This window comes from Capsicum annuum, chromosome 9 (assembly GCF_002878395.1).
Source record: "Capsicum annuum cultivar UCD-10X-F1 chromosome 9, UCD10Xv1.1, whole genome shotgun sequence".
Classification (NCBI taxonomy): domain Eukaryota; kingdom Viridiplantae; phylum Streptophyta; class Magnoliopsida; order Solanales; family Solanaceae; genus Capsicum; species Capsicum annuum.
In genome coordinates, this window is record NC_061119.1 from 18,608,774 (window position 1) to 18,625,160 (window position 16,387).

Below are 16,387 nucleotides of genomic sequence, written 5' to 3' on the forward strand. Positions count from 1 at the left end.
TCTTGGGGTTATGTAATTTTAGGTATGGGTTCATGCATGGGTACTTGACAATTTATCCAACTTTATCTAAAAGTCATAGGTAGGTTAGACATCAATGTATTGATGTCAATCTTTCAATTACGACACCAAATTTCACAAATAGATTCTTTTAAACACCTCATAACTGTGACAACTTTGCACATCTATTGCCTCAATTGACATCTTTATGTCTAAGACATATCATTAAATGAAATGATTCAAGTTATTGATTGCATTTATTGCTCACCCATATGCCCTCTTTCAAGGATGACATAGGTTCAAGGGTGTTTGAAGTTTCCAACCCCCAAATCTTAATTAAATCATGGAATAAATGCAACACCCATCACAAGTAACTAATTAGTAGAATAAATAGCTAACACTTATGCACTACTACAACCTAAGAAAGCATAACCCCAAGATTTAGAATTAGCTACTCATAGACAAAAAGGGTAGAAATATACCAAAGTTATCATTGACTTCATCCATGAGAAATAGAAAGAATGTAGTTCCAAACTTGGAATTTTAATAAATCTCTAGTGGAAAATCACTTATTCTTCTTTGGGAATCACTCACATATATTTTTCACTCAAGACTAGTACAATGTTCTCCTAAGATGAAAAGATAGGTGCTTAGATAAAAAGAGAGATGCTAGATGAAAGATGAAAGTTAGGTCTTGAAAAATAAGCTAGAAACCCTTCTTTAGGGGCACCTCCACATTTGAAAAAATTACAAAATTATCACCTTGATCTTGATCGGTGTGAGCAGATCAAAAGCAAATGGAAAGAAGATAGAGAGCAGCTAGATAGCATCTCCAAAGCAGATGCAAAGCGGATGCGAAGTGGATGACTCTTTTCCTTCACATTTGGTCTCTTATTACCTTGAATGACTTACCCATCTTCCCTTTTTACTTTTACCTATATAATTGAGTATTAAGTAAGAGAGTACCATCAAATCAATGAAAAAGCATGATAATATAGGATTAAAAGGTGATAGTATTTGACAACTTATCGGACCTTAGTTGCCTTAGTATTCTCTGTCTAACTAGTCTCATTCGAGGACTAATGTTCCCTAAAGGGGGATATTGTAATAAACCATAATATTCTAAGCTCAATTCAACTCTTAGTTGCATGATTAAGGGGTTCAAGACTTGAAAATTTTACTAAGTGTTGAGGACTTCGTCATTTTCAAGACCCTAAACTTTATGAATTTTTATTTTGTCCTTTCTGACCCTGAAATATTTATTTTTGAGTTGATTCATGTATAGGGAGGTTAAAAGTATGTCTCGAAAGAGTTTTGGGATTTTTAGATGAGGATCGAGGAGCGTTTGGATGGATAACACAGAGAGCTAATGCGATAAGGACGCGGTGTGTTGCTCTCTCCCAAGGTGGAGTGGTCTGCAACGCGTGGCTTTCTCCCCAAGAGTAATTTGCATGACACATTGCTTTCTTTCACAGAGACAGAGGTATGGGGTGTGGCTCTGTCCCACATAATTATATTGTTTAAGTGCCCAAGGGTCATTTGAGTCATTTTCCTCAATCCAATTCTTCCTTAACATGATTTGGGACTTCAAAAAAAGCATTATTTTTCTTTTTCACTCAAAATTGCTCTCAAGAAATCCACCTCTTTTCTCAAGAACAAACTTAAGCTTTTTTCTCAAGAAATCAAGAGTTCAAGCTTCCAATCCAAGAAAATCTTTAAGAATTCAGTTATTAAGGTATGTGGAGTGTTCATCCATGGGTCCCTTCCACTCACAGAGCCTAAAAACCTTTCTTTGATTAAAAATATGAGGTTTCTTTTATTATGAAGATGCATATATTCAAGATGAGTTTAATTCATGTTTTTTCCTTAGTAGTTTGACTCAATTCATGTCCTAGTATGATTCCATGGAAAGTTAGGTATCTCATGTTTCATGTTTTGATTTCCCATGTCCTATTCAATTGAATTTCATTTCATAATATCGAATTGTGAATTTAGCTATGAAGTCATGTTGTTTTGTCATGTTTTAAGATATCCCTATGTTCAAGTTCATGATTCTCACATGTTTGATGAAATGTCTATATTTTGAGTCTTTGAAATATGATTTCATATTATAGTTTTATTCTTTGATATCGTATTTTTGATCATTCAGTGCTCTAGAGTTATGAACACCCGATACCTATGTGTTTTACATGATTTCAAAATTTTAAGTAATGATTCTGCTAAACCATGTATATTATTATTATTTTACTAGTTAATATAATCATGACGAGGACCATCAAAAGTAATGTTCAATTAAATTTAGTTCAGCTTAGTACCAAAGTCAGATTAGTTGGGAGTAGAATTTAGCACCGAGCGAGCCTATGGATGGGGCTCACCCGCCAGTTAGGACTGGGTCCTTAGTAGTAGTCCCTAAGTTTCAGAACTACGTAGCCAAGGTAGTATTATGAGATGTCACCCACTAGTTTAGGACTGACACTCTCTTAGTGGTCACCCGCCAGTTTCGGACTGACTCCCTAGTCCTTCAGGACATCAGATTAAGGGATCCACATAGGCAGTGTTAGTACCCGTGGTACGGTACTGACAACCTTTCAACTGGGGTTATAAGTTGGACCCTAATTATCTCAGATTGGAGCATGTCGGTTATATGATACCTCACATAATTTCAATCAATGTCTCAGTGTATCTGAGCTCAGGTTTGCTTGACAAAGCATACAGGTTGTCAGTTATTTAGTTATATAGATTTCAGTCTTTCAGCTTATAGATTACTCCAGTATCATGTTTATGCTTGGTCTTGCATTCTCATATATTACGTGTTCATTCATTCATGCTCTGTTATCTCATACATTTCAGCCAGTCCTCATAATATACCAGTACATTCAAAGTACTAACCACATACTTTTCTTTGCTCTATGCTGTCTTATAACATAGGTTCAAATGCTCATTTTCTTGATCGTTCTTAGACAGCTCAGTGTTACTCAGCAACAGTGGTGAGTCCTCAACCATCGAGGACATAATTTATTTATCCCATTTATTTTGATATTTCTTATGTTCAGTCAGTCGAAGTTAGTTGAGGGCTTGTCCCGTCAACTCTTCATGATGTTTAGAGGCTTTCAGACAATCAGTTAGACAGTTAGTCAACCCTTTCAGTATTATCAGTTGCTTAAGATAGATAATTTAGTTTTTCAGTATTATATCCAATATTTCAGATACACTATTAACACATTTTTTAGTGTTCAGATTTTAGTATCTTACCAGTTTATCTTCCGTCATGTGTTATATTACTATTTTACTCAGTGCTTACAGCAGGTATCAGCTCATGGGTTATCTTGGGGTCACTTGTGGCCATAAGTACTGTTGTCACCGCGACTAGGGGGTAGCCTCGGGTCGTGATAGTAAGACAAACATATATGATTTTATTTTTTAGTCTATATATGATTTCTTTGAAGGATAGCCTTAAAGTAACTTGTAAAGTTGCTGCCATGTGACCAGGAGGTCACGGGTTCAAGCCTTGAAAACAGCCTCTTGCAGAAATGCAAGGTAAAACTGCGTACAATACACCTTTGTGATGGGGCCCTTCCTCGGACCCTGCGCATAGCGGAGATTTAGTGTACCAGGTTGTCCTTTTTTTTAGTTGACTAACAATATACTCAAATTGAATAAAAGGAAAAATTAACTCAAGTTAATGGATTTTCATTCACTTCTTCTTATACATTTTCTAGAATTCGAAGTAAGAGATAGAAGTAATTTTTATTTTATTTCAATATTTTTGGTTCAAATTCGAGTTTTAAAAAAAGGTTGAAACACTTTTTTTTTTTTTTTGCTAGTCCTGATCGTTTTTCCTCCACAAGATGTCTACCTTAGCTTGGAGGCCCAAATATTAATCTATACTTATTTTTATGTTTTTCCATGAATTGTCTTTATTTTAGGTTTACTTTTAATTTTTGTCTTATTGCTTTCCTAATAAAAATGTATGAACCAAAATATTTTTATTTATATAGATTTAATCTACTTGGTATAAGTGTAGATTATTTTTATGTCTCGCTATAAAGTTTTGTAGTAATAAAGTTATGCATCATAAGTTGTATAATGTTTCAACATTTATTGTAGTATTCAAAAAACTTTAGTTATTCCTTTTTGGAATATGTTCTTTTCTATTTTAGTGTAAAAATTTATAGCATAAAATATATGTGTGGATCCATAGAAAAAGTAATTAATGGTGTAAAGAAGCAGTTAAGGCAGAGTTGTCTTTGTACAGTAAAGTAAGCTAGGTTCAATCAACTTTCTAAAACTGGTTAAACTACTGATTACTCAAGAGGATACTACCCAATGACACTTATACATACTTGATATGTAGAGATGTATCAAGTAAAACAATCAATTGAAATAAAAATATTTCTCTCTCTATACTTCTTTCGTTTTCTCTTGCTTCTACTTCTCCCTAAATATTTAGGGTTCTTGTTCTTGACCATACCTGTAAATTTTATCTTCTCCAGATGTACGTGTTGGAGATGGAATGTGATTGTATGATCTCATACGGTGCAAGCTCTTTGATAAACGAGCTCATGATAATTTCCAATGATCCATTTGAGGCTCACGTAAGCCATAGATTCATTTATCGCTCAACTTGGTTAAGATGTGAATTCTTATCACTTATTGTTTACAATTCCTGAGTTGTAGATAGGGATAAATCTAATTTTGTTCTTATTGTATTATCATCTTCAACACATGATTCCTCAGATTTATAAAAGTTGAGCACTCTTTACTTCAAGTGACCGAATGTTAATTGAATTATTTAAAACTAATAGAATCTTCATATTTTTTTTCACATCCGAGCTAAATAACTTTATGTTTTAGTTTCTAGGTTTGCCGAAGTTGTGGTTTACAGGGATATTACAGCTTGAAGCTGAAGATGGGCACTTGTTCGATGTGCAAGAATGGAGAAAATATTATGACAGTGTAAAGATGTCTTGTGCATTCAAGCTCCTAATCCAAGTTAACAGCTGAAATTTACTGTGACGTTCTCTTTTACCGTTAGCGAATTAGTAGTCATGCTATGTTATGGGTAAAGACCACATATTTCAAGACTTCTTTTTCACTTATCTTCTTTTTCGAGACTTAAAAGAACACTGTTTTAAACCCCTTTTTGAGCTAGGTATGATAAATCATTTATGCATTAACCTATTTAGTAATGTGGGGTCTAATTTGGTTATTTATCATCTAAATTCAATCTAATTTTGTATTGATTATCACAACTGTGGAATATTTTCCATTATTATTGTTTTGTTTACTTTTATATCTTCATGATAGTAAAGTAATGCATTATTTTTGTGTGGGAGCTCAAATTAATGAATAGTGTCATGCGACTCAATCTGGCAAATGATTTGGAGCACAATGATCCATGAGGCAATACCTATAACCTGGAAAAGCACGAATAGATATTCAAACTTCTTTACTCTAAACCTTATAGCTGATAATTTCAAACTTTGTTAGATACTCTTAGATTCATTATGTTGTTTCCAAGGTTGTCTCAATTATGTTGTTTCCAAGGCTGTCTCAATAAAATTAGTACCCTAAAACTAAATTTTAATATGAGATCTAAAATATATGTACGTAACAAAACTATTATCAATAACTTAGAGTTATTTTTTGATTATTACGTACTACTTTTTTTAGTGTAGTGTTCTTAGAATACATTACACGTTTAACTTCACATAGTAATATTATTATTTATAAAAGTACAGATTTATTTTGATTAATAAGATATTAGTTATTTGTTTGCAATGCATTACGTTGAATATTATTGTGAAAACTTTATTTATTGATATAAAGATTTGATAAAAGTGCTAAAATATTTTAAATAAAAAGTAGATACTTCTTCTTTCTTTTTTTTTTTTTTAAATTAAATCTTTTAACTTTTTTATTTTGTAATTTTTAATATTATTTTAAGTAAATTTAAAATCATAAAATTCATATTAAATTTTTTGGGGCCTCAAAATTTTTGGGGTCTAAAGAAAACGCTTTACTAAACTTACCCTTGAGCCAACTCTTGAATCTTCAATGATGGAAGGCTTTTCATAAATGAATTTTTCATGTTTTTATTTTCAAATGTACCTACTAAAGAAACATTACAACTACAAAAAGAAGAATTAGTGTTAGAATTAAAACGAGAAACAAGCTCCCTCAATTTTTTTTTTTTTCACTTTTCTCAATTTTCTTTTTCTTTTTCTTTTTCTTTTTCTTTTTCTCATTTTCAATGACTTCTCTCCTTTTTTGTAGAAATTCACTACTACCCTCAACTCAAGCTTTTCTTTTTTCACTCTTGGATTGTCATTTGTCACTTCCTTACTTCACTCAATCTTTTCTCTCTCAAAATTATTTTACATTGGAAAAGGCACAAGAACTCCTTTTGAACTAGGATGGCTCTTCACTTCAACTTTAAACTTTACACTTTGAGAGTCATCAATTTCCTCTTCATATTCTCCTCTTTAGCAATGACAACTTTGTGCTCAAGCTTTGCCTTTGTTCTTGTCAATCTTAGCAACTTTAAGTATTTTTCTTTCACCTTCAAAAATGTAGATGGTACAAAGACATACTCTTGACATTTTAGATTGACACAACACTTGCTAGTCGTTTTTATCAAAAGTAGTTTTTTTTTTCAGTTATCCAAGACCTTTCAAGTAATAAATTATAAGTTTTCATTGAAATAACGTCACATAGTACTTCATCATGAAACTTGTCAAGTTGGAACTTCTCTACAACTTGTTTTGTGATTTCTAAGTTCTTTTATTTGAACATAAAAATTCATATGATTGAGGATGTTTTTTAGTCTTCAATTTTAGGTGCTAAACCATGCTTGAACTTGCAATATTTATGAAACTCTTGTTATGTATGATCATGGCACCACAAAGTCCTTTAATTTTACCATAAATAAGAAACATGTGGTTTCTTTCTTATGCAAATTGATCAATGCACGCCTTATAGCACTCATGGTGTTCAACAAAATGATCTCCATTTAACAAAGTGTTTAAATCATCATTCTGTTGATGCACAATCTTTCTACCATAAGTAGTATAGCTATTCATATTTTATCTCAATTTTTTGGTGAAAGATTTATTATCTCCGTCTCCAACAAAACAATGTAAGAACTAGTATTTCTCATGTTTAGAATTAGAACATAGTAAGAAGATGAACAAGAATATTCACCACGAGTTTTCTTATTATCATCATCAAGCTCATAGTCATTTTTTTCACTATTAGGTGCATCACAAGAAGAGTATGTGGAAGATTCATACCTTAAAGAATCGTCGTTCTTCAGGTCATTGTTGAAATTATAAGAATCAGCATACTCACATTCTTTACCATAAGATCCAGAATCTTCATTTTCTCCATAATCTTCATCATGATAATTTTCATCATTTTCACAATCATAGTCTTCAAAATCATCTTCTGAAGGATCATCCGAAGCTATTAAAGATATGCTTGCAATCAAAAGAAGGTAGAAACAAAGCCAAAGTACCTCACATGTGTCACTCAACATTCATGTATACACTCAAGATAAAGACTTTTAGACCTCACTCAATTGATCTCTTTGTCTCTTTTCTTTTTCCTCTCAACAGAATTTTCTCAAATTTCTTCAAGAACTAACAACTCAATCAACTAGAAGTAAGCATCCAAGTATTGGTTCGGAGCAGAGTTTATATAAATCAAGAAAGAAAAATTAAAAATTAAAGGACACGAAAATAAGTAAACATACAATGAAATAAAGAAAAAAGCATGAAATAAATTGAAACGAATAAAATAAATAGATAAAACTAGTTTAACATTAAGTAAGAACTAATACTCAAAGTAAAGTAGTTAGAATTAACAAGAAAGAAGAAAAAATAATGTAATTTTTGAAAATTTTAAATTTATCTTCTTCTCCAAAAAGCTTAATTTTTTAACCAATCTCCCTCAATACTCAATCATATAAGATCAAATCTGAGATACAACCTCCTCACAACTCTGTCAACAACTTTCAACCAACATTTTCTTCAAACAAACACTAAATCCACAAAACTCATTTATAAAGTTCTGCAAAACTTCAAATCTCAGCCATGACTTTTAATTTTTTTTCAAGCCATGTATTCCTTAAATTTCAACTAAGAAGCAACAATATATAGCTCAAGAAATAATATCAAAACACCTCCAAATTAATTTTGATTTTTTTATATTTTCAATAAAAATGTAAATCAAGGATTAAGAATTGTGAAAACAATTCTTTAACTTGACTCTGATATCAATTAATGTAAAATGATACACCAAAGATGAACACAACAAATAAAATAGAGATGAAATCAAAGAATTAGCAAGTAACAAAAGGAATTAGATTATGGAGAATAGAAATTAGAAGATAGAAGGAATATCTAGCAATTAAAAGATAATTAATTATTATAATAAATTCAAGGGAAAAGGAGAAATAGAACTCATACAAGAGAAATTGAACTCATACAAAGATTACTTACCTAAGTAATCAAAAGAGGGTTCAAAGAAGTGAAAAGATGGATTTCACCAAAACTCTCAAATGAGACTAATTCATCCAAGGCTATCTAACCCTAATATGAAGACTTAGGACTATTTATACTAGTCTTATAAGAATATTCAAATTATAAAAATAATAGCCAGTTGAGTCTTTTATGATCTCCTTGATTATCATCACTTTACTTATAGATTCATTTGAGCATGTTATGAACTTTAAAAGCTCTTTTGATGATCCTTCAATGACAATTTAAATTCTTTATGGATAGTTGAAAGCTTCCATATTTAAGATAGTTCACAACAACAATTTTTCTATCTATCTTGATATCTCAATTTACATCAGAACCTTTGCAAATTACTGAGGGACTAAGGAGCCAACTGATGTTGGGCGTATTTATACGTCTAAGCACCATAACCTACTCATGTTTTAGCTAAGTTTTGAGGATAAAATACATAATTTTTGAACTTTGTCTATTTTTAGTTAAGTGAGCTGACCTATGTGATTAGCATGCTTTTCAGGTACTAATGAGGAAGATTATGACAATTTGGGGACCTGTGGATAGCAAAGGAAACTTCACATAAAAGGAAAGTAGTTTTTGGATTGAATGTGATATATGAGAACTTTTTCTCGGGCAAACTCAATATTTTTTAATAGTTAAGGATGCAGTAGCAATTTATTAGAGAAGGATGTTATTAAAAGCCTTATGGCTGAATTTTTAGGGATTATTCAACATTCGATATTTTTTGGAAACAAGAGAAAGCGGCTTAGCTTGAGGATAAAGAGAGAGAAACATTTTTATCTCTTATTTTTGCTATTCATCTTCTCCACCAAGATCGTTCTAAGTTTTGGTACGATGAATATTTCTATTGTGATTTCCATTTTATTCATGAGTAGCTAAGTTTATTTGTTAGGATTATGAAAACCTTGTAGTATACTCTCTATTGTTATGGGTTTTTAAATTTATGATGTGTTAATTCACTTATATCATTACTCTCTTCGTTATGATTGAATTCTCGTGGTTGCAAACATAGGGACTGTGCCATTATAGCAATAACTTGTTCGATAGAAAAGTTACTATTTGGAAAAGAGAGTAGTGACACGAAAATAGGGCTTCCAACCTCTATTTTACACGTTAATGCCTTAGAAGGATTAACTACTTGGAGAGTTCGTATGATTGGTTGTACACTTTGGATTTGAGAGAACTAAGGTGAATAAATCCTTGATGGTTGAGAAACACTTGGATTTAGAATTAGAATACATCTCTCTATAAGTGCATGCATGTATAAATCCTTATTACTCATAGTTAATAGAGAAGTAAAAGCTACAAGGTGAACATAAACCTAACTTGTCATTCTCTGTGATCAAATATTAATACACATATTGCTTCATTGTTATATTGTAACTATCATTTCAAATTTAAACCAAAAACCCCCAATCAGGAACCTCTAACCAACAATCCAGTAACAACTACAATACTTAGTAACACAGTATTCCCTGTGGGATTCGACACCCAACCTGGTTAGATTCTATATTTGACAGCGACCGCTTACTCTCTTATAAGAGAGGTGTAATTTGGGCGTATCACCAACATATTTCCTTCTTTCAAGACTAATGTCTACAAAGTGTTTTGAGTCCTAAATCTCAACCACATTTTAGTATACCATAGCCTGAGAAACACAAAACATAGAGAAAAGTCCTAGTTCCCTTTTTTTAAACAAACAAACCTTAGCTCATTTCGACCAGTGTTTACTTCTGCCTGATTTTATTTTACCCCCCCCCCCCCCCCCCCCCCCCCCAAAAAAAAATAAAAATTACAAGGATCCTATGTAATTTATTAATATACATTTAGGAGGGAAGATAGTTGATAACACATAAATAGGTATGCTTTGAAGAATACTAATACGAAAAAACATTTTTACCACCAAGTGAGAGCATCTGTCTTCTCATGGTTGATTTTTTCCTTTTACTCTCTCAGACAAATCAATATAATGTTCTTTCCTTTTCTTATTATGAGTGAAAATACATCATAAATATTTCAAAGTAAAAGAAAATCTAACCATTTATGTACACTGTTCAATCAAAAGTGAGATCTTTATTGCTATATTCTGGTGCAAATAGGAAAAACTCTTTTCTTTATTCACCTTTTGATCAATTTTTTTTCATAATCCTAGAAGACAACCATGATTCTTCCCAAGAAAAAATAATTGAATCATCTGTATATGCTAATGATTTCGATTAATACTCCACTTAGGCATTTTATACCCTACAAATTGAGGATCTTCAAATAAGGAATGAATAGCTCTAGAAAGAACCTTTGCTGATAATGTGAAAAGGGTTGCATAAAGAGAACTTAGTAGTAGTTATTTAAAATAAGTCTTCAAACTATATCTACAAATCTGCCTGAGAAACTGTAATACTCCGGATTTTTTTTTAAGTCGAGTTTCATATTTAAGAAGAGTAAGGGCTGACTTCTCAAGTGAGAAATATTTTAAACCGTGTAGAATTTCCCTAATATCAATTTTTTGTCATTTAGAGAATTGAATAAGCTTTTCGTCAATACTAAATTCACCCAAATCCGACACTTGGGCGAAGAGTCAGATCCATTTTAATGAGAGTTGTCGGAACCACCCAGGTGCGACGGATAGGTTAACGGACCGTCAAGTTTGACGAACCATCGCCCGGACCATCATAACCAGGTAGTGACTCCCTCTTCTGGCCCAAGTGCGATGGCCAAGACGACAGACTATCAAGCTAGCGACGGATCTTTGCTAGGACCGTCGCAACTAAGGCAGTATGGCCTTTTTATGACCAATATGCGACGGACCGTCAGACTAGCGATGGACCGTCACTCTGACCATCGCAAATCCCGTTCAGTATTTTTAAGTCATTTTTAAAAGGATCTTTTGGGTCTTTTTTCTTTTAATACCCTGATATATTCAAAATAAAGCAGATAGACTCATTATCTCCCAAAATATCTAAGAGCTAGGGTTTCTCTCTCAAGAGCAAATCCAAAATCCTTCTCCAAGAAATTCAAGAACTCACCATAGATTCTTCAAATTGAGTTGAGATTTGAGTTCCCCAATTCCAAGGCTTCAAGAACCCTCTCTAAAAGAGGAAGAGAAAGAATTTTAAATAAGCTTATACATCGAATTACACAATCTAAGGTATGTGGGGTTTTGAACAAGGGTAATCCTTACACCCTGTTCCCAAAGACTTATTTTAAACTATAAGTTTTCTGTAATTTATGAGATTTTACATGAAATTGAATTAGGGTTTTTCACCCATTGTTATTGGTTGCAAACTTTTGATGTTTCCCATGAATTAAAAGTCAAATAAAGTGATTTTACATGTTTCTTAAGAAATTGAAGCTAGGTTTATACCCTATATTGTTATTCCTTGGAAATTTAATGGTTGCAATGCTCTAGAAATTAAAATATATGAGTACGTTGAGATTTTGAGACAAATTTCTGTAAATTCCAGATTTCTATTTGATTTGTGAGTCCATATGATATCTAATATGCATTTTGATGAGTCTTAACTTGAGATTTGATTATAGGTCACTAAGCCCTACTTGAGATTTGCAATTTCATGAACTTTGGTGCTATAAGCACCCAGGATTTGAGTACTTTGAGATTATTGAGAAAGTTTTGACCTTAATGGTTATAGTAGCTTTGAAATCCACTTTATTACATGAGATTACAGATTTTATAGTTGGGTTCTTTATGAATCACGAGATTATTTTTAAAGTGGATTTCCATGAGATGAGCATAGCTAACTAAAGGGAGTAGCATTTAGCATCGAGTTGGGTAAGTTAATACAGTTTCATATCCCAGAACTACGTGCCACTGTAGGATTGAGATTTATAGGCCCGAGGCCAAGATAAGTTATCACTAAGTTGAGGTTATACTCCCTGGCAAGAGTATGATGCCTCTCCCCAACATGTGGTTTCTTCCTTAGGAGGACAAGATGTTAGACTGTATGTAGCTCGCATGGTTTATGTTGGTTAAGAGAACCTCCCTAAAGTATTTTCCCCTGAGATAGAATATTTTCCCTAAAGCTTTGAGATAAGTGATTTTTCCTAATAGTAAGATTTTCAAAATAGTTTCTTGAAGTAAAATTTTCCCAAGAAGAAAGTAGTTTTCTCTACTAGTAAGAGTCATAGAATTCCAAGTTCCAAGTTTCTTGAGTTTAAAAAATTTCTAAGTTCTTGAGCATTAAAGAAGTTTTACTCTCCATGAGATATATGCATGATTTTGAAAGTATTGTTTAAAGCTTTCTTTAGTCTTCGAGTAATGAGAATAAGAGAAGAGTTCAGATTTTAAAGCTAAAGTATAATGACTCATGAGATTTGTGTTACATGCTTCATTCTATATGATTTATGAATTTTATATTGTAGACGTATTCAAGCTATGTGAGTCATTTATATTTTCATGCATGATTTGATTAAAGAGTATGGATATTGTTTTCTGTAAATTCATGCACCCCCATATACTCAGTACATTCCCAAGTGCTCATCCACATATACGTCTATGTGCTACATTGTCTTATAATGTAGGTTTAGGTGCTCAGTCCCAGCCTCGTTAGTGATTTTCGAGTACTTTTGTCTACATCTCCACAGTGGTGAGTCCTTATGGTTCGAGGACTTATTTTCAAACATTTCAGAGTTTTAGTAGATATATTATTGCTTTCAGTTCAGTTTGAGTCAGCTGGGACTTGTCCCAATGGCTCTCTAGTTCATGGAGTAGTAGAGGCTTTGTCAGACTAGTTATCAGATTAATAGTATGTTGAGATTTCCAATTTTGTGGTCGTTTGGACCGAGTATTTTCATCGTATTTCCTATCATATGATATGACAGTACCAGTGTTTTATTTATTTCATCTTAAATTGAGTTATTATATGTAGTAATAGGCTCAAAGGGTTAGCTTGGGGCTACTTGTAGCCTTAAGCACTGTGTGACGTCCTGAGAGGTGATTTCGGGTCATTACAGAAACCCATTATCACACCCCTTTTTTAACCAAAAAGATTTATGATTTTAATGTTTGAAAGGATTATTATTATTAAGTGACAAAAGATGAAATTTGTTTCGAAAAGGATTCTTTTAACAATCAAACTTAGAGTCACCACTTGGCTTAAACCTGGTGTGCCAATTCACCTTTTAAAATCCTTTTTCAAAACAATTTTGGCTCTTTTAAACTGATCCATAAATAGAGATTTTGGTTAAAGAATTTTGTTGACCGAGGGAAAGGAGTTAGGCACCCTTTGATCCTGTGGTTCAACCACGGTCACTTCATGGATTGTATCAAATAATAGACACTATAGAATGCATAGGCCAAGCAAAAACACACAAACCAAGTAAACAAAGAGATCAAACAAAACTCAAAACCAAAATAATGTCCCGTCTGAATTATACAGTCCAAAAAATAGAAAATGTGGAAATATAAATCCTATTTTAAACTAATTTTTAACTATGCTCAACCCGACACCTCGGGCCTTCATCACAAACGTCCTCCAGGTATAAGATACTTTAGGGCATACCCCGGTGAATTAATACAAATGGCCTCAGGGCATTCTCCAGATAAATGAATACATTTTTTTCAGTGCGAGAAAACCAAATCATTCAACAAAATTTCAAACATTCAACAAAACCACGAGTCCTAAAATTTGCCTACCCAACCTATATTTGCCTATCAATTATCGGCCTAAACAGGATATTATCGAGTTCAATGAAATTAAAATCCATTTCAAATCAAACAAATCAATTAATCAACACCAATAGATATTCACTTTTATCGATTTTCAATCCCTTTACCCAAATTATTTTTCAATAGAAATTTCTTATACGATACATGGTTATCCAACTCATACCAACATCAAATTTATACCACAATCAATTATCCATAACAAGCAATATCAACATCAACAAAATCACACAATCATTATCATCCAATACATAATCATAAAATCAATTTCCCAAATTTAAGATGAAATAAAGAAAGAGAGTTAAAGAGTTGGAACTTAATTATTGATTTCAATATATTGAAGATAGAACCATGCCCAAACAAACCTCAATTCGAACCTCAACAAAAACCCGCCCACTCAAATCTTTAATCCAAAGAATTAAAAAACACTCGAGAACAAAAAATTATAAGAAAATAAAAAAACTCGTGTGTCCGGATCATTTAGCATTTTTACGGTGAGACTCGCTAGGAATTTGAACAAAAGCTGTGAAAATCCGCTACTGGTGGCAGATTTAGAGGTGTTGGTGGATTTAGGTGTTTTGGACACCGATTAATAGTGTTTACCGATGGATTTTGATGTGTTTTGATGGCTTTAATCATCTTCCAGCGAAGACATGTCGTTTCCTACGTGAAGTCACCAAAAAAATGAGTTTTTCAATCTATTTTTACTTTTTTTCCCCTTTAGTTCACTGTCCCTCTCTCGCCGTTCAACTCTGTTTTCCATTGCTTACTCCTTTTCTTCGATCACTATTCATCGATCTCTTTCCCTCGTCACTCGATTTACTCTCCTCTATTGTGTGTATCTAAATTATGAGAGGCATAAATGTGCAAAATTCTCGTGAAATCTCTTTGGAAATTAGTTGTGATTATATGGTGTAGTCTTTTCTGTGAATGGGAATTATGAGTGATTGTATTTTGTATAAGGTGTAGTGTGTATATAGTGTATTATTTTCCAATGGGAAAGAAACATGAGGGAAGGGGTATGTGGGGTAGGGGTGGGGTGGTGATGTGTGGTCAAAAAAATTTTAAGAGAAGGTTAATTTTGTTACCAAAAGAATATTGGAGATTGGGTTTGTTAGGGGTTTGTTATTTTGTCTTCTAGTGGGGAAATTCTCACATGATTGAGGGTACATAGTAGGATAGGATAAATAGGTAAAAATACACTCATGGAAGGGACAAAATTATGTGTCTACATCATTCCCTTCTTTGGATGTAAACACAAAGGGTTTGCAGACAAAGAAGTAGAAACGAGACCAAATTTTCACTCGATCATTATTCAAAGGGAGGATACAGAAGGAAGGAATGCGACCGATTCTTGATTTTGGACATCCTACTTACCCAGATTATTAGGGAATCGAGTCACAAGTATCTCAAAGGGTTGGAAAGGTAGGGACTATACCGAGTTGGAGAGTCGAGTGAGGCCTTGTTGAGGTTTTAGTCGACGGCTCTGTTATTACATCAAAAATGAAAATTATAAGTTTAAAGATAACAGAAATTACAGAATTCCTATATATGCAGCTTCTCTGGACTCTTGACATGATTTTGTAATGCTTTCAAAATTGACAAAAGATCAGATCTTCTTGGGGTTGATCTTGAGAATAGATTCTTTGTCCATATAAAATTTGATATTTGGAGATGAACTCACAAATTGACCTTGTTCTTTTGGTGGTGCTTCTGAACCTGAATTTGAGAATCTTTACCCTATTCTTCAGGTGGGCTCCTGACTTACAATTTCTTCACCTGGTTGCTTGACTTTTAATTGTATCACCCTACTCTCCAGGCGAGCTCCTGACTTACTATTTTTAATCTTTTGATTTTCAATTTCATCGCCCTCTTCTTCGGGCGGGCTCCCGACTTGTAATTCCCTCACTTTATTGCCTTTCAATTTCTTCACCTTGTTTCTTGACATTCAATCTCTTAACCTTATTGCTTGATTTCTATTTCTTCACCTTGTTCTTCAGGCGAGCTCCTGACTTTCAATTTCATGACCCTATTTTTCAGGCGGGCTCCTAACTTGCCATTTAATCACCCTGTTCTTCTGGCGGGCTCCTGACTTGTAATTTCATCACCCTGTTCTTCAAGCAGGATCCTGACTTTCAAATTCATCACCCTATTCTTCAGGCGGCCTCCTAACTTG